Raw genomic sequence first — 15,607 nt, forward strand, 5'->3', positions numbered from 1 at the left:
GCAAAAGCAGTGGTGCAGCGTTTTCCTTTCTTAAGATCTCGCAGCTGCTTGCAAGTATGTCCATCGTTTAAGACGACAGAAAAGTAGCGTCAGCGGTGCGTCAGTGGGAAGTCGGTGAAGTCGCCATTGGAGCCATAAGCCAGTAATTACGACACGCGAATCACTCAAACACCATGCAGCATGTACCACAATGCTCGGCCGAGGGACCGGGTAGCTCAGCCGGTAGAGCGCTAGACTTTCAACCAAAGGGTCCCGGGTTCAAACCCCCGTCCAGGCCAAAATTGATACACTGTCGTAACGGCTAATGTGCTGGCAACGGAAGCACTACAGAAACGAGTGAGGCCATGTCGTGTTCTTACGTCAGATTGCTTGAAAAGTTGCACTTGCCGAGAGACGCTTCTGCGACCGGCAGTCGTGGCCGAGTGGTTAAGGCGTCTGACTAGAAATCAGATTCCCTCTGGGAGCGTAGGTTCGAGTCCTACCGACTGCGTCCTTTGTTGTGTCAAGAGGTGAAGAACATCTCCAACGGAACCGTGAAATGAGCGAATACGTGGGAAACACTGCATTCGAGACGCTTGTGAATTTTACAATTGTCCAGTGAGTGTCGACAAAACACGTAGCTCCTCTGCTGAGACGTACAAACTGCTGCAATTTCACTTTACATCGTGTGTCAGCTTTCTTCGATAGTCTGTTACGACCCTAGCGTAATGAGTTTATAGACAGCAGTCAGACGACGTTTTAATAGTAACAGCTCCACGCAACGACTACCCAACAGTAAAGGACATGAGGCAATGTGTCAGTATGCCTAAAGGGAGGGGTGTTCAGGTAACGTGAGCCCGGATAGCTCAGTCGGTAGAGCATTAGGCTTTTAACCTAAGGGTCCAGGGTTCAAGTCCCTGTTCGGGCGGAAATTTTAATACCTTGGTAGCCGCACGTCTCGTAGCGGTGTAAGCACTACGGAAAAGAATGCTGCTACGCCGTTTCCTGGCACTGCAGTGCTTTAAACAGTAGCAGTTGCATGTGTCGGGAGGATCTTCCGCTACTGGCAGTCGTGGCCGAGTGGTTAAGGCGTCTGACTCGAAATCAGATTCCCTCTGGGAGCGTAGGTTCGAATCCTACCGGCTGCGTGTGATTTTGCGTAAAAACGAGCAGAAATTTTCGCACACATGTGACATGCGTGGGTGAAAGCGGATCCAAACCAGTGACACCATTCTCAACAAGACGGAAATTTATGTTTCAGAATACTGTTTCGCGACGGCCGCTGTCTGTTGCGGCTCTCGGTTTACCTCGCACGGACGCTAGTACTGCAGAAATCAGTCGCAGGCCCACGAACGCGCCCCCGTCATTTTGTCGCGCCGTCGCCGTGTTCGTGAGTACGCAGATGTGCTTCAAAGTGTTGGACAGAGCGAGCATTCATTTCTTGTTAAGAATCGCAATTCAATTCATTCGAGTGTGGCAAAAGCAGTGGTGCAGCGTTTTCCTTTCTTAAGATCTCGCAGCTGCTTGCAAGTATGTCCATCGTTTAAGACGACAGAAAAGTAGCGTCAGCGGTGCGTCAGTGGGAAGTCGGTGAAGTCGCCATTGGAGCCATAAGCCAGTAATTACGACACGCGAATCACTCAAACACCATGCAGCATGTACCACAATGCTCGGCCGAGGGACCGGGTAGCTCAGCCGGTAGAGCGCTAGACTTTCAACCAAAGGGTCCCGGGTTCAAACCCCCGTCCAGGCCAAAATTGATACACTGTCGTAACGGCTAATGTGCTGGCAACGGAAGCACTACAGAAACGAGTGAGGCCATGTCGTGTTCTTACGTCAGATTGCTTGAAAAGTTGCACTTGCCGAGAGACGCTTCTGCGACCGGCAGTCGTGGCCGAGTGGTTAAGGCGTCTGACTAGAAATCAGATTCCCTCTGGGAGCGTAGGTTCGAGTCCTACCGACTGCGTCCTTTGTTGTGTCAAGAGGTGAAGAACATCTCCAACGGAACCGTGAAATGAGCGAATACGTGGGAAACACTGCATTCGAGACGCTTGTGAATTTTACAATTGTCCAGTGAGTGTCGACAAAACACGTAGCTCCTCTGCTGAGACGTACAAACTGCTGCAATTTCACTTTACATCGTGTGTCAGCTTTCTTCGATAGTCTGTTACGACCCTAGCGTAATGAGTTTATAGACAGCAGTCAGACGACGTTTTAATAGTAACAGCTCCACGCAACGACTACCCAACAGTAAAGGACATGAGGCAATGTGTCAGTATGCCTAAAGGGAGGGGTGTTCAGGTAACGTGAGCCCGGATAGCTCAGTCGGTAGAGCATTAGGCTTTTAACCTAAGGGTCCAGGGTTCAAGTCCCTGTTCGGGCGGAAATTTTAATACCTTGGTAGCCGCACGTCTCGTAGCGGTGTAAGCACTACGGAAAAGAATGCTGCTACGCCGTTTCCTGGCACTGCAGTGCTTTAAACAGTAGCAGTTGCATGTGTCGGGAGGATCTTCCGCTACTGGCAGTCGTGGCCGAGTGGTTAAGGCGTCTGACTCGAAATCAGATTCCCTCTGGGAGCGTAGGTTCGAATCCTACCGGCTGCGTGTGATTTTGCGTAAAAACGAGCAGAAATTTTCGCACACATGTGACATGCGTGGGTGAAAGCGGATCCAAACCAGTGACACCATTCTCAACAAGACGGAAATTTATGTTTCAGAATACTGTTTCGCGACGGCCGCTGTCTGTTGCGGCTCTCGGTTTACCTCGCACGGACGCTAGTACTGCAGAAATCAGTCGCAGGCCCACGAACGCGCCCCCGTCATTTTGTCGCGCCGTCGCCGTGTTCGTGAGTACGCAGATGTGCTTCAAAGTGTTGGACAGAGCGAGCATTCATTTCTTGTTAAGAATCGCAATTCAATTCATTCGAGTGTGGCAAAAGCAGTGGTGCAGCGTTTTCCTTTCTTAAGATCTCGCAGCTGCTTGCAAGTATGTCCATCGTTTAAGACGACAGAAAAGTAGCGTCAGCGGTGCGTCAGTGGGAAGTCGGTGAAGTCGCCATTGGAGCCATAAGCCAGTAATTACGACACGCGAATCACTCAAACACCATGCAGCATGTACCACAATGCTCGGCCGAGGGACCGGGTAGCTCAGCCGGTAGAGCGCTAGACTTTCAACCAAAGGGTCCCGGGTTCAAACCCCCGTCCAGGCCAAAATTGATACACTGTCGTAACGGCTAATGTGCTGGCAACGGAAGCACTACAGAAACGAGTGAGGCCATGTCGTGTTCTTACGTCAGATTGCTTGAAAAGTTGCACTTGCCGAGAGACGCTTCTGCGACCGGCAGTCGTGGCCGAGTGGTTAAGGCGTCTGACTAGAAATCAGATTCCCTCTGGGAGCGTAGGTTCGAGTCCTACCGACTGCGTCCTTTGTTGTGTCAAGAGGTGAAGAACATCTCCAACGGAACCGTGAAATGAGCGAATACGTGGGAAACACTGCATTCGAGACGCTTGTGAATTTTACAATTGTCCAGTGAGTGTCGACAAAACACGTAGCTCCTCTGCTGAGACGTACAAACTGCTGCAATTTCACTTTACATCGTGTGTCAGCTTTCTTCGATAGTCTGTTACGACCCTAGCGTAATGAGTTTATAGACAGCAGTCAGACGACGTTTTAATAGTAACAGCTCCACGCAACGACTACCCAACAGTAAAGGACATGAGGCAATGTGTCAGTATGCCTAAAGGGAGGGGTGTTCAGGTAACGTGAGCCCGGATAGCTCAGTCGGTAGAGCATTAGGCTTTTAACCTAAGGGTCCAGGGTTCAAGTCCCTGTTCGGGCGGAAATTTTAATACCTTGGTAGCCGCACGTCTCGTAGCGGTGTAAGCACTACGGAAAAGAATGCTGCTACGCCGTTTCCTGGCACTGCAGTGCTTTAAACAGTAGCAGTTGCATGTGTCGGGAGGATCTTCCGCTACTGGCAGTCGTGGCCGAGTGGTTAAGGCGTCTGACTCGAAATCAGATTCCCTCTGGGAGCGTAGGTTCGAATCCTACCGGCTGCGTGTGATTTTGCGTAAAAACGAGCAGAAATTTTCGCACACATGTGACATGCGTGGGTGAAAGCGGATCCAAACCAGTGACACCATTCTCAACAAGACGGAAATTTATGTTTCAGAATACTGTTTCGCGACGGCCGCTGTCTGTTGCGGCTCTCGGTTTACCTCGCACGGACGCTAGTACTGCAGAAATCAGTCGCAGGCCCACGAACGCGCCCCCGTCATTTTGTCGCGCCGTCGCCGTGTTCGTGAGTACGCAGATGTGCTTCAAAGTGTTGGACAGAGCGAGCATTCATTTCTTGTTAAGAATCGCAATTCAATTCATTCGAGTGTGGCAAAAGCAGTGGTGCAGCGTTTTCCTTTCTTAAGATCTCGCAGCTGCTTGCAAGTATGTCCATCGTTTAAGACGACAGAAAAGTAGCGTCAGCGGTGCGTCAGTGGGAAGTCGGTGAAGTCGCCATTGGAGCCATAAGCCAGTAATTACGACACGCGAATCACTCAAACACCATGCAGCATGTACCACAATGCTCGGCCGAGGGACCGGGTAGCTCAGCCGGTAGAGCGCTAGACTTTCAACCAAAGGGTCCCGGGTTCAAACCCCCGTCCAGGCCAAAATTGATACACTGTCGTAACGGCTAATGTGCTGGCAACGGAAGCACTACAGAAACGAGTGAGGCCATGTCGTGTTCTTACGTCAGATTGCTTGAAAAGTTGCACTTGCCGAGAGACGCTTCTGCGACCGGCAGTCGTGGCCGAGTGGTTAAGGCGTCTGACTAGAAATCAGATTCCCTCTGGGAGCGTAGGTTCGAGTCCTACCGACTGCGTCCTTTGTTGTGTCAAGAGGTGAAGAACATCTCCAACGGAACCGTGAAATGAGCGAATACGTGGGAAACACTGCATTCGAGACGCTTGTGAATTTTACAATTGTCCAGTGAGTGTCGACAAAACACGTAGCTCCTCTGCTGAGACGTACAAACTGCTGCAATTTCACTTTACATCGTGTGTCAGCTTTCTTCGATAGTCTGTTACGACCCTAGCGTAATGAGTTTATAGACAGCAGTCAGACGACGTTTTAATAGTAACAGCTCCACGCAACGACTACCCAACAGTAAAGGACATGAGGCAATGTGTCAGTATGCCTAAAGGGAGGGGTGTTCAGGTAACGTGAGCCCGGATAGCTCAGTCGGTAGAGCATTAGGCTTTTAACCTAAGGGTCCAGGGTTCAAGTCCCTGTTCGGGCGGAAATTTTAATACCTTGGTAGCCGCACGTCTCGTAGCGGTGTAAGCACTACGGAAAAGAATGCTGCTACGCCGTTTCCTGGCACTGCAGTGCTTTAAACAGTAGCAGTTGCATGTGTCGGGAGGATCTTCCGCTACTGGCAGTCGTGGCCGAGTGGTTAAGGCGTCTGACTCGAAATCAGATTCCCTCTGGGAGCGTAGGTTCGAATCCTACCGGCTGCGTGTGATTTTGCGTAAAAACGAGCAGAAATTTTCGCACACATGTGACATGCGTGGGTGAAAGCGGATCCAAACCAGTGACACCATTCTCAACAAGACGGAAATTTATGTTTCAGAATACTGTTTCGCGACGGCCGCTGTCTGTTGCGGCTCTCGGTTTACCTCGCACGGACGCTAGTACTGCAGAAATCAGTCGCAGGCCCACGAACGCGCCCCCGTCATTTTGTCGCGCCGTCGCCGTGTTCGTGAGTACGCAGATGTGCTTCAAAGTGTTGGACAGAGCGAGCATTCATTTCTTGTTAAGAATCGCAATTCAATTCATTCGAGTGTGGCAAAAGCAGTGGTGCAGCGTTTTCCTTTCTTAAGATCTCGCAGCTGCTTGCAAGTATGTCCATCGTTTAAGACGACAGAAAAGTAGCGTCAGCGGTGCGTCAGTGGGAAGTCGGTGAAGTCGCCATTGGAGCCATAAGCCAGTAATTACGACACGCGAATCACTCAAACACCATGCAGCATGTACCACAATGCTCGGCCGAGGGACCGGGTAGCTCAGCCGGTAGAGCGCTAGACTTTCAACCAAAGGGTCCCGGGTTCAAACCCCCGTCCAGGCCAAAATTGATACACTGTCGTAACGGCTAATGTGCTGGCAACGGAAGCACTACAGAAACGAGTGAGGCCATGTCGTGTTCTTACGTCAGATTGCTTGAAAAGTTGCACTTGCCGAGAGACGCTTCTGCGACCGGCAGTCGTGGCCGAGTGGTTAAGGCGTCTGACTAGAAATCAGATTCCCTCTGGGAGCGTAGGTTCGAGTCCTACCGACTGCGTCCTTTGTTGTGTCAAGAGGTGAAGAACATCTCCAACGGAACCGTGAAATGAGCGAATACGTGGGAAACACTGCATTCGAGACGCTTGTGAATTTTACAATTGTCCAGTGAGTGTCGACAAAACACGTAGCTCCTCTGCTGAGACGTACAAACTGCTGCAATTTCACTTTACATCGTGTGTCAGCTTTCTTCGATAGTCTGTTACGACCCTAGCGTAATGAGTTTATAGACAGCAGTCAGACGACGTTTTAATAGTAACAGCTCCACGCAACGACTACCCAACAGTAAAGGACATGAGGCAATGTGTCAGTATGCCTAAAGGGAGGGGTGTTCAGGTAACGTGAGCCCGGATAGCTCAGTCGGTAGAGCATTAGGCTTTTAACCTAAGGGTCCAGGGTTCAAGTCCCTGTTCGGGCGGAAATTTTAATACCTTGGTAGCCGCACGTCTCGTAGCGGTGTAAGCACTACGGAAAAGAATGCTGCTACGCCGTTTCCTGGCACTGCAGTGCTTTAAACAGTAGCAGTTGCATGTGTCGGGAGGATCTTCCGCTACTGGCAGTCGTGGCCGAGTGGTTAAGGCGTCTGACTCGAAATCAGATTCCCTCTGGGAGCGTAGGTTCGAATCCTACCGGCTGCGTGTGATTTTGCGTAAAAACGAGCAGAAATTTTCGCACACATGTGACATGCGTGGGTGAAAGCGGATCCAAACCAGTGACACCATTCTCAACAAGACGGAAATTTATGTTTCAGAATACTGTTTCGCGACGGCCGCTGTCTGTTGCGGCTCTCGGTTTACCTCGCACGGACGCTAGTACTGCAGAAATCAGTCGCAGGCCCACGAACGCGCCCCCGTCATTTTGTCGCGCCGTCGCCGTGTTCGTGAGTACGCAGATGTGCTTCAAAGTGTTGGACAGAGCGAGCATTCATTTCTTGTTAAGAATCGCAATTCAATTCATTCGAGTGTGGCAAAAGCAGTGGTGCAGCGTTTTCCTTTCTTAAGATCTCGCAGCTGCTTGCAAGTATGTCCATCGTTTAAGACGACAGAAAAGTAGCGTCAGCGGTGCGTCAGTGGGAAGTCGGTGAAGTCGCCATTGGAGCCATAAGCCAGTAATTACGACACGCGAATCACTCAAACACCATGCAGCATGTACCACAATGCTCGGCCGAGGGACCGGGTAGCTCAGCCGGTAGAGCGCTAGACTTTCAACCAAAGGGTCCCGGGTTCAAACCCCCGTCCAGGCCAAAATTGATACACTGTCGTAACGGCTAATGTGCTGGCAACGGAAGCACTACAGAAACGAGTGAGGCCATGTCGTGTTCTTACGTCAGATTGCTTGAAAAGTTGCACTTGCCGAGAGACGCTTCTGCGACCGGCAGTCGTGGCCGAGTGGTTAAGGCGTCTGACTAGAAATCAGATTCCCTCTGGGAGCGTAGGTTCGAGTCCTACCGACTGCGTCCTTTGTTGTGTCAAGAGGTGAAGAACATCTCCAACGGAACCGTGAAATGAGCGAATACGTGGGAAACACTGCATTCGAGACGCTTGTGAATTTTACAATTGTCCAGTGAGTGTCGACAAAACACGTAGCTCCTCTGCTGAGACGTACAAACTGCTGCAATTTCACTTTACATCGTGTGTCAGCTTTCTTCGATAGTCTGTTACGACCCTAGCGTAATGAGTTTATAGACAGCAGTCAGACGACGTTTTAATAGTAACAGCTCCACGCAACGACTACCCAACAGTAAAGGACATGAGGCAATGTGTCAGTATGCCTAAAGGGAGGGGTGTTCAGGTAACGTGAGCCCGGATAGCTCAGTCGGTAGAGCATTAGGCTTTTAACCTAAGGGTCCAGGGTTCAAGTCCCTGTTCGGGCGGAAATTTTAATACCTTGGTAGCCGCACGTCTCGTAGCGGTGTAAGCACTACGGAAAAGAATGCTGCTACGCCGTTTCCTGGCACTGCAGTGCTTTAAACAGTAGCAGTTGCATGTGTCGGGAGGATCTTCCGCTACTGGCAGTCGTGGCCGAGTGGTTAAGGCGTCTGACTCGAAATCAGATTCCCTCTGGGAGCGTAGGTTCGAATCCTACCGGCTGCGTGTGATTTTGCGTAAAAACGAGCAGAAATTTTCGCACACATGTGACATGCGTGGGTGAAAGCGGATCCAAACCAGTGGCACCATTCTCAACAAGACGGAAATTTATGTTTCAGAATACTGTTTCGCGACGGCCGCTGTCTGTTGCGGCTCTCGGTTTACCTCGCACGGACGCTAGTACTGCAGAAATCAGTCGCAGGCCCACGAACGCGCCCCCGTCATTTTGTCGCGCCGTCGCCGTGTTCGTGAGTACGCAGATGTGCTTCAAAGTGTTGGACAGAGCGAGCATTCATTTCTTGTTAAGAATCGCAATTCAATTCATTCGAGTGTGGCAAAAGCAGTGGTGCAGCGTTTTCCTTTCTTAAGATCTCGCAGCTGCTTGCAAGTATGTCCATCGTTTAAGACGACAGAAAAGTAGCGTCAGCGGGAAGTCGGTGAAGTCGCCATTGGAGCCATAAGCCAGTAATTACGACACGCGAATCACTCAAACACCATGCAGCATGTACCACAATGCTCGGCCGAGGGACCGGGTAGCTCAGCCGGTAGAGCGCTAGACTTTCAACCAAAGGGTCCCGGGTTCAAACCCCCGTCCAGGCCAAAATTGATACACTGTCGTAACGGCTAATGTGCTGGCAACGGAAGCACTACAGAAACGAGTGAGGCCATGTCGTGTTCTTACGTCAGATTGCTTGAAAAGTTGCACTTGCCGAGAGACGCTTCTGCGACCGGCAGTCGTGGCCGAGTGGTTAAGGCGTCTGACTAGAAATCAGATTCCCTCTGGGAGCGTAGGTTCGAGTCCTACCGACTGCGTCCTTTGTTGTGTCAAGAGGTGAAGAACATCTCCAACGGAACCGTGAAATGAGCGAATACGTGGGAAACACTGCATTCGAGACGCTTGTGAATTTTACAATTGTCCAGTGAGTGTCGACAAAACACGTAGCTCCTCTGCTGAGACGTACAAACTGCTGCAATTTCACTTTACATCGTGTGTCAGCTTTCTTCGATAGTCTGTTACGACCCTAGCGTAATGAGTTTATAGACAGCAGTCAGACGACGTTTTAATAGTAACAGCTCCACGCAACGACTACCCAACAGTAAAGGACATGAGGCAATGTGTCAGTATGCCTAAAGGGAGGGGTGTTCAGGTAACGTGAGCCCGGATAGCTCAGTCGGTAGAGCATTAGGCTTTTAACCTAAGGGTCCAGGGTTCAAGTCCCTGTTCGGGCGGAAATTTTAATACCTTGGTAGCCGCACGTCTCGTAGCGGTGTAAGCACTACGGAAAAGAATGCTGCTACGCCGTTTCCTGGCACTGCAGTGCTTTAAACAGTAGCAGTTGCATGTGTCGGGAGGATCTTCCGCTACTGGCAGTCGTGGCCGAGTGGTTAAGGCGTCTGACTCGAAATCAGATTCCCTCTGGGAGCGTAGGTTCGAATCCTACCGGCTGCGTGTGATTTTGCGTAAAAACGAGCAGAAATTTTCGCACACATGTGACATGCGTGGGTGAAAGCGGATCCAAACCAGTGACACCATTCTCAACAAGACGGAAATTTATGTTTCAGAATACTGTTTCGCGACGGCCGCTGTCTGTTGCGGCTCTCGGTTTACCTCGCACGGACGCTAGTACTGCAGAAATCAGTCGCAGGCCCACGAACGCGCCCCCGTCATTTTGTCGCGCCGTCGCCGTGTTCGTGAGTACGCAGATGTGCTTCAAAGTGTTGGACAGAGCGAGCATTCATTTCTTGTTAAGAATCGCAATTCAATTCATTCGAGTGTGGCAAAAGCAGTGGTGCAGCGTTTTCCTTTCTTAAGATCTCGCAGCTGCTTGCAAGTATGTCCATCGTTTAAGACGACAGAAAAGTAGCGTCAGCGGTGCGTCAGTGGGAAGTCGGTGAAGTCGCCATTGGAGCCATAAGCCAGTAATTACGACACGCGAATCACTCAAACACCATGCAGCATGTACCACAATGCTCGGCCGAGGGACCGGGTAGCTCAGCCGGTAGAGCGCTAGACTTTCAACCAAAGGGTCCCGGGTTCAAACCCCCGTCCAGGCCAAAATTGATACACTGTCGTAACGGCTAATGTGCTGGCAACGGAAGCACTACAGAAACGAGTGAGGCCATGTCGTGTTCTTACGTCAGATTGCTTGAAAAGTTGCACTTGCCGAGAGACGCTTCTGCGACCGGCAGTCGTGGCCGAGTGGTTAAGGCGTCTGACTAGAAATCAGATTCCCTCTGGGAGCGTAGGTTCGAGTCCTACCGACTGCGTCCTTTGTTGTGTCAAGAGGTGAAGAACATCTCCAACGGAACCGTGAAATGAGCGAATACGTGGGAAACACTGCATTCGAGACGCTTGTGAATTTTACAATTGTCCAGTGAGTGTCGACAAAACACGTAGCTCCTCTGCTGAGACGTACAAACTGCTGCAATTTCACTTTACATCGTGTGTCAGCTTTCTTCGATAGTCTGTTACGACCCTAGCGTAATGAGTTTATAGACAGCAGTCAGACGACGTTTTAATAGTAACAGCTCCACGCAACGACTACCCAACAGTAAAGGACATGAGGCAATGTGTCAGTATGCCTAAAGGGAGGGGTGTTCAGGTAACGTGAGCCCGGATAGCTCAGTCGGTAGAGCATTAGGCTTTTAACCTAAGGGTCCAGGGTTCAAGTCCCTGTTCGGGCGGAAATTTTAATACCTTGGTAGCCGCACGTCTCGTAGCGGTGTAAGCACTACGGAAAAGAATGCTGCTACGCCGTTTCCTGGCACTGCAGTGCTTTAAACAGTAGCAGTTGCATGTGTCGGGAGGATCTTCCGCTACTGGCAGTCGTGGCCGAGTGGTTAAGGCGTCTGACTCGAAATCAGATTCCCTCTGGGAGCGTAGGTTCGAATCCTACCGGCTGCGTGTGATTTTGCGTAAAAACGAGCAGAAATTTTCGCACACATGTGACATGCGTGGGTGAAAGCGGATCCAAACCAGTGACACCATTCTCAACAAGACGGAAATTTATGTTTCAGAATACTGTTTCGCGACGGCCGCTGTCTGTTGCGGCTCTCGGTTTACCTCGCACGGACGCTAGTACTGCAGAAATCAGTCGCAGGCCCACGAACGCGCCCCCGTCATTTTGTCGCGCCGTCGCCGTGTTCGTGAGTACGCAGATGTGCTTCAAAGTGTTGGACAGAGCGAGCATTCATTTCTTGTTAAGAATCGCAATTCAATTCATTCGAGTGTGGCAAAAGCAGTGGTGCAGCGTTTTCCTTTCTTAAGATCTCGCAGCTGCTTGCAAGTATGTCCATCGTTTAAGACGACAGAAAAGTAGCGTCAGCGGTGCGTCAGTGGGAAGTCGGTGAAGTCGCCATTGGAGCCATAAGCCAGTAATTACGACACGCGAATCACTCAAACACCATGCAGCATGTACCACAATGCTCGGCCGAGGGACCGGGTAGATCAGCCGGTAGAGCGCTAGACTTTCAACCAAAGGGTCCCGGGTTCAAACCCCCGTCCAGGCCAAAATTGATACACTGTCGTAACGGCTAATGTGCTGGCAACGGAAGCACTACAGAAACGAGTGAGGCCATGTCGTGTTCTTACGTCAGATTGCTTGAAAAGTTGCACTTGCCGAGAGACGCTTCTGCGACCGGCAGTCGTGGCCGAGTGGTTAAGGCGTCTGACTAGAAATCAGATTCCCTCTGGGAGCGTAGGTTCGAGTCCTACCGACTGCGTCCTTTGTTGTGTCAAGAGGTGAAGAACATCTCCAACGGAACCGTGAAATGAGCGAATACGTGGGAAACACTGCATTCGAGACGCTTGTGAATTTTACAATTGTCCAGTGAGTGTCGACAAAACACGTAGCTCCTCTGCTGAGACGTACAAACTGCTGCAATTTCACTTTACATCGTGTGTCAGCTTTCTTCGATAGTCTGTTACGACCCTAGCGTAATGAGTTTATAGACAGCAGTCAGACGACGTTTTAATAGTAACAGCTCCACGCAACGACTACCCAACAGTAAAGGACATGAGGCAATGTGTCAGTATGCCTAAAGGGAGGGGTGTTCAGGTAACGTGAGCCCGGATAGCTCAGTCGGTAGAGCATTAGGCTTTTAACCTAAGGGTCCAGGGTTCAAGTCCCTGTTCGGGCGGAAATTTTAATACCTTGGTAGCCGCACGTCTCGTAGCGGTGTAAGCACTACGGAAAAGAATGCTGCTACGCCGTTTCCTGGCACTGCAGTGCTTTAAACAGTAGCAGTTGCATGTGTCGGGAGGATCTTCCGCTACTGGCAGTCGTGGCCGAGTGGTTAAGGCGTCTGACTCGAAATCAGATTCCCTCTGGGAGCGTAGGTTCGAATCCTACCGGCTGCGTGTGATTTTGCGTAAAAACGAGCAGAAATTTTCGCACACATGTGACATGCGTGGGTGAAAGCGGATCCAAACCAGTGACACCATTCTCAACAAGACGGAAATTTATGTTTCAGAATACTGTTTCGCGACGGCCGCTGTCTGTTGCGGCTCTCGGTTTACCTCGCACGGACGCTAGTACTGCAGAAATCAGTCGCAGGCCCACGAACGCGCCCCCGTCATTTTGTCGCGCCGTCGCCGTGTTCGTGAGTACGCAGATGTGCTTCAAAGTGTTGGACAGAGCGAGCATTCATTTCTTGTTAAGAATCGCAATTCAATTCATTCGAGTGTGGCAAAAGCAGTGGTGCAGCGTTTTCCTTTCTTAAGATCTCGCAGCTGCTTGCAAGTATGTCCATCGTTTAAGACGACAGAAAAGTAGCGTCAGCGGGAAGTCGGTGAAGTCGCCATTGGAGCCATAAGCCAGTAATTACGACACGCGAATCACTCAAACACCATGCAGCATGTACCACAATGCTCGGCCGAGGGACCGGGTAGCTCAGCCGGTAGAGCGCTAGACTTTCAACCAAAGGGTCCCGGGTTCAAACCCCCGTCCAGGCCAAAATTGATACACTGTCGTAACGGCTAATGTGCTGGCAACGGAAGCACTACAGAAACGAGTGAGGCCATGTCGTGTTCTTACGTCAGATTGCTTGAAAAGTTGCACTTGCCGAGAGACGCTTCTGCGACCGGCAGTCGTGGCCGAGTGGTTAAGGCGTCTGACTAGAAATCAGATTCCCTCTGGGAGCGTAGGTTCGAGTCCTACCGACTGCGTCCTTTGTTGTGTCAAGAGGTGAAGAACATCTCCAACGGAACCGTGAAATGAGCGAATACGTGGGAAACACTGCATTCGAGACGCTTGTGAATTTTACAATTGTCCAGTGAGTGTCGACAAAACACGTAGCTCCTCTGCTGAGACGTACAAACTGCTGCAATTTCACTTTACATCGTGTGTCAGCTTTCTTCGATAGTCTGTTACGACCCTAGCGTAATGAGTTTATAGACAGCAGTCAGACGACGTTTTAATAGTAACAGCTCCACGCAACGACTACCCAACAGTAAAGGACATGAGGCAATGTGTCAGTATGCCTAAAGGGAGGGGTGTTCAGGTAACGTGAGCCCGGATAGCTCAGTCGGTAGAGCATTAGGCTTTTAACCTAAGGGTCCAGGGTTCAAGTCCCTGTTCGGGCGGAAATTTTAATACCTTGGTAGCCGCACGTCTCGTAGCGGTGTAAGCACTACGGAAAAGAATGCTGCTACGCCGTTTCCTGGCACTGCAGTGCTTTAAACAGTAGCAGTTGCATGTGTCGGGAGGATCTTCCGCTACTGGCAGTCGTGGCCGAGTGGTTAAGGCGTCTGACTCGAAATCAGATTCCCTCTGGGAGCGTAGGTTCGAATCCTACCGGCTGCGTGTGATTTTGCGTAAAAACGAGCAGAAATTTTCGCACACATGTGACATGCGTGGGTGAAAGCGGATCCAAACCAGTGACACCATTCTCAACAAGACGGAAATTTATGTTTCAGAATACTGTTTCGCGACGGCCGCTGTCTGTTGCGGCTCTCGGTTTACCTCGCACGGACGCTAGTACTGCAGAAATCAGTCGCAGGCCCACGAACGCGCCCCCGTCATTTTGTCGCGCCGTCGCCGTGTTCGTGAGTACGCAGATGTGCTTCAAAGTGTTGGACAGAGCGAGCATTCATTTCTTGTTAAGAATCGCAATTCAATTCATTCGAGTGTGGCAAAAGCAGTGGTGCAGCGTTTTCCTTTCTTAAGATCTCGCAGCTGCTTGCAAGTATGTCCATCGTTTAAGACGACAGAAAAGTAGCGTCAGCGGTGCGTCAGTGGGAAGTCGGTGAAGTCGCCATTGGAGCCATAAGCCAGTAATTACGACACGCGAATCACTCAAACACCATGCAGCATGTACCACAATGCTCGGCCGAGGGACCGGGTAGCTCAGCCGGTAGAGCGCTAGACTTTCAACCAAAGGGTCCCGGGTTCAAACCCCCGTCCAGGCCAAAATTGATACACTGTCGTAACGGCTAATGTGCTGGCAACGGAAGCACTACAGAAACGAGTGAGGCCATGTCGTGTTCTTACGTCAGATTGCTTGAAAAGTTGCACTTGCCGAGAGACGCTTCTGCGACCGGCAGTCGTGGCCGAGTGGTTAAGGCGTCTGACTAGAAATCAGATTCCCTCTGGGAGCGTAGGTTCGAGTCCTACCGACTGCGTCCTTTGTTGTGTCAAGAGGTGAAGAACATCTCCAACGGAACCGTGAAATGAGCGAATACGTGGGAAACACTGCATTCGAGACGCTTGTGAATTTTACAATTGTCCAGTGAGTGTCGACAAAACACGTAGCTCCTCTGCTGAGACGTACAAACTGCTGCAATTTCACTTTACATCGTGTGTCAGCTTTCTTCGATAGTCTGTTACGACCCTAGCGTAATGAGTTTATAGACAGCAGTCAGACGACGTTTTAATAGTAACAGCTCCACGCAACGACTACCCAACAGTAAAGGACATGAGGCAATGTGTCAGTATGCCTAAAGGGAGGGGTGTTCAGGTAACGTGAGCCCGGATAGCTCAGTCGGTAGAGCATTAGGCTTTTAACCTAAGGGTCCAGGGTTCAAGTCCCTGTTCGGGCGGAAATTTTAATACCTTGGTAGCCGCACGTCTCGTAGCGGTGTAAGCACTACGGAAAAGAATGCTGCTACGCCGTTTCCTGGCACTGCAGTGCTTTAAACAGTAGCAGTTGCATGTGTCGGGAGGATCTTCCGCTACTGGCAGTCGTGGCCGAGTGGTTAAGGCGTCTGACTC

The 15,607-nt window shown here is 50.7% G+C and overlaps 33 non-coding genes across 33 annotated transcripts in view; all 33 read left to right on the plus strand.

Annotated features, from left to right (window-relative positions):
* The first annotated feature begins 408 nt into the window (after positions 1-408).
* On the plus strand, positions 409-490 carry Trnas-aga (transfer RNA serine (anticodon AGA)). The gene has a single exon. It is a non-coding gene; the product is annotated as a tRNA-Ser (tRNA).
* Positions 491-834: 344 nt separating this feature from the next.
* Positions 835-907, plus strand: Trnak-uuu (transfer RNA lysine (anticodon UUU)). The gene has a single exon. It is a non-coding gene; the product is annotated as a tRNA-Lys (tRNA).
* A 138-nt stretch (positions 908-1,045) lies between these two features.
* Trnas-cga (transfer RNA serine (anticodon CGA)) lies at positions 1,046-1,127 on the plus strand. The gene has a single exon. It is a non-coding gene; the product is annotated as a tRNA-Ser (tRNA).
* A 736-nt stretch (positions 1,128-1,863) lies between these two features.
* On the plus strand, positions 1,864-1,945 carry Trnas-aga (transfer RNA serine (anticodon AGA)). The gene has a single exon. It is a non-coding gene; the product is annotated as a tRNA-Ser (tRNA).
* Positions 1,946-2,289: 344 nt separating this feature from the next.
* On the plus strand, positions 2,290-2,362 carry Trnak-uuu (transfer RNA lysine (anticodon UUU)). The gene has a single exon. It is a non-coding gene; the product is annotated as a tRNA-Lys (tRNA).
* Positions 2,363-2,500: 138 nt separating this feature from the next.
* On the plus strand, positions 2,501-2,582 carry Trnas-cga (transfer RNA serine (anticodon CGA)). The gene has a single exon. It is a non-coding gene; the product is annotated as a tRNA-Ser (tRNA).
* Positions 2,583-3,318: 736 nt separating this feature from the next.
* Trnas-aga (transfer RNA serine (anticodon AGA)) lies at positions 3,319-3,400 on the plus strand. The gene has a single exon. It is a non-coding gene; the product is annotated as a tRNA-Ser (tRNA).
* Positions 3,401-3,744: 344 nt separating this feature from the next.
* Trnak-uuu (transfer RNA lysine (anticodon UUU)) lies at positions 3,745-3,817 on the plus strand. Its single transcript has one exon. It is a non-coding gene; the product is annotated as a tRNA-Lys (tRNA).
* A 138-nt stretch (positions 3,818-3,955) lies between these two features.
* Positions 3,956-4,037, plus strand: Trnas-cga (transfer RNA serine (anticodon CGA)). The gene has a single exon. It is a non-coding gene; the product is annotated as a tRNA-Ser (tRNA).
* Positions 4,038-4,773: 736 nt separating this feature from the next.
* Positions 4,774-4,855, plus strand: Trnas-aga (transfer RNA serine (anticodon AGA)). Its single transcript has one exon. It is a non-coding gene; the product is annotated as a tRNA-Ser (tRNA).
* Positions 4,856-5,199: 344 nt separating this feature from the next.
* Trnak-uuu (transfer RNA lysine (anticodon UUU)) lies at positions 5,200-5,272 on the plus strand. The gene has a single exon. It is a non-coding gene; the product is annotated as a tRNA-Lys (tRNA).
* Positions 5,273-5,410: 138 nt separating this feature from the next.
* Positions 5,411-5,492, plus strand: Trnas-cga (transfer RNA serine (anticodon CGA)). Its single transcript has one exon. It is a non-coding gene; the product is annotated as a tRNA-Ser (tRNA).
* A 736-nt stretch (positions 5,493-6,228) lies between these two features.
* Positions 6,229-6,310, plus strand: Trnas-aga (transfer RNA serine (anticodon AGA)). The gene has a single exon. It is a non-coding gene; the product is annotated as a tRNA-Ser (tRNA).
* Positions 6,311-6,654: 344 nt separating this feature from the next.
* Positions 6,655-6,727, plus strand: Trnak-uuu (transfer RNA lysine (anticodon UUU)). Its single transcript has one exon. It is a non-coding gene; the product is annotated as a tRNA-Lys (tRNA).
* Positions 6,728-6,865: 138 nt separating this feature from the next.
* On the plus strand, positions 6,866-6,947 carry Trnas-cga (transfer RNA serine (anticodon CGA)). The gene has a single exon. It is a non-coding gene; the product is annotated as a tRNA-Ser (tRNA).
* A 736-nt stretch (positions 6,948-7,683) lies between these two features.
* Positions 7,684-7,765, plus strand: Trnas-aga (transfer RNA serine (anticodon AGA)). Its single transcript has one exon. It is a non-coding gene; the product is annotated as a tRNA-Ser (tRNA).
* A 344-nt stretch (positions 7,766-8,109) lies between these two features.
* Positions 8,110-8,182, plus strand: Trnak-uuu (transfer RNA lysine (anticodon UUU)). The gene has a single exon. It is a non-coding gene; the product is annotated as a tRNA-Lys (tRNA).
* A 138-nt stretch (positions 8,183-8,320) lies between these two features.
* Trnas-cga (transfer RNA serine (anticodon CGA)) lies at positions 8,321-8,402 on the plus strand. Its single transcript has one exon. It is a non-coding gene; the product is annotated as a tRNA-Ser (tRNA).
* Positions 8,403-9,127: 725 nt separating this feature from the next.
* On the plus strand, positions 9,128-9,209 carry Trnas-aga (transfer RNA serine (anticodon AGA)). Its single transcript has one exon. It is a non-coding gene; the product is annotated as a tRNA-Ser (tRNA).
* Positions 9,210-9,553: 344 nt separating this feature from the next.
* On the plus strand, positions 9,554-9,626 carry Trnak-uuu (transfer RNA lysine (anticodon UUU)). The gene has a single exon. It is a non-coding gene; the product is annotated as a tRNA-Lys (tRNA).
* Positions 9,627-9,764: 138 nt separating this feature from the next.
* On the plus strand, positions 9,765-9,846 carry Trnas-cga (transfer RNA serine (anticodon CGA)). The gene has a single exon. It is a non-coding gene; the product is annotated as a tRNA-Ser (tRNA).
* A 736-nt stretch (positions 9,847-10,582) lies between these two features.
* On the plus strand, positions 10,583-10,664 carry Trnas-aga (transfer RNA serine (anticodon AGA)). Its single transcript has one exon. It is a non-coding gene; the product is annotated as a tRNA-Ser (tRNA).
* A 344-nt stretch (positions 10,665-11,008) lies between these two features.
* Trnak-uuu (transfer RNA lysine (anticodon UUU)) lies at positions 11,009-11,081 on the plus strand. The gene has a single exon. It is a non-coding gene; the product is annotated as a tRNA-Lys (tRNA).
* Positions 11,082-11,219: 138 nt separating this feature from the next.
* Trnas-cga (transfer RNA serine (anticodon CGA)) lies at positions 11,220-11,301 on the plus strand. The gene has a single exon. It is a non-coding gene; the product is annotated as a tRNA-Ser (tRNA).
* Positions 11,302-12,037: 736 nt separating this feature from the next.
* Trnas-aga (transfer RNA serine (anticodon AGA)) lies at positions 12,038-12,119 on the plus strand. Its single transcript has one exon. It is a non-coding gene; the product is annotated as a tRNA-Ser (tRNA).
* A 344-nt stretch (positions 12,120-12,463) lies between these two features.
* Positions 12,464-12,536, plus strand: Trnak-uuu (transfer RNA lysine (anticodon UUU)). Its single transcript has one exon. It is a non-coding gene; the product is annotated as a tRNA-Lys (tRNA).
* A 138-nt stretch (positions 12,537-12,674) lies between these two features.
* Positions 12,675-12,756, plus strand: Trnas-cga (transfer RNA serine (anticodon CGA)). Its single transcript has one exon. It is a non-coding gene; the product is annotated as a tRNA-Ser (tRNA).
* Positions 12,757-13,481: 725 nt separating this feature from the next.
* Positions 13,482-13,563, plus strand: Trnas-aga (transfer RNA serine (anticodon AGA)). Its single transcript has one exon. It is a non-coding gene; the product is annotated as a tRNA-Ser (tRNA).
* A 344-nt stretch (positions 13,564-13,907) lies between these two features.
* Trnak-uuu (transfer RNA lysine (anticodon UUU)) lies at positions 13,908-13,980 on the plus strand. Its single transcript has one exon. It is a non-coding gene; the product is annotated as a tRNA-Lys (tRNA).
* Positions 13,981-14,118: 138 nt separating this feature from the next.
* On the plus strand, positions 14,119-14,200 carry Trnas-cga (transfer RNA serine (anticodon CGA)). Its single transcript has one exon. It is a non-coding gene; the product is annotated as a tRNA-Ser (tRNA).
* Positions 14,201-14,936: 736 nt separating this feature from the next.
* Trnas-aga (transfer RNA serine (anticodon AGA)) lies at positions 14,937-15,018 on the plus strand. Its single transcript has one exon. It is a non-coding gene; the product is annotated as a tRNA-Ser (tRNA).
* A 344-nt stretch (positions 15,019-15,362) lies between these two features.
* On the plus strand, positions 15,363-15,435 carry Trnak-uuu (transfer RNA lysine (anticodon UUU)). Its single transcript has one exon. It is a non-coding gene; the product is annotated as a tRNA-Lys (tRNA).
* A 138-nt stretch (positions 15,436-15,573) lies between these two features.
* Positions 15,574-15,607, plus strand: part of Trnas-cga (transfer RNA serine (anticodon CGA)) — an 82-nt gene continuing 48 nt past the window's right edge. The window contains exon 1 of the tRNA in view: positions 15,574-15,607. This exon is cut by the window's right edge and continues 48 nt beyond it. This is a non-coding gene — a tRNA (tRNA-Ser).

Source organism: Schistocerca nitens, chromosome 4 (genome assembly GCF_023898315.1).
Source record: "Schistocerca nitens isolate TAMUIC-IGC-003100 chromosome 4, iqSchNite1.1, whole genome shotgun sequence".
Classification (NCBI taxonomy): Eukaryota; Metazoa; Arthropoda; class Insecta; order Orthoptera; family Acrididae; genus Schistocerca; species Schistocerca nitens.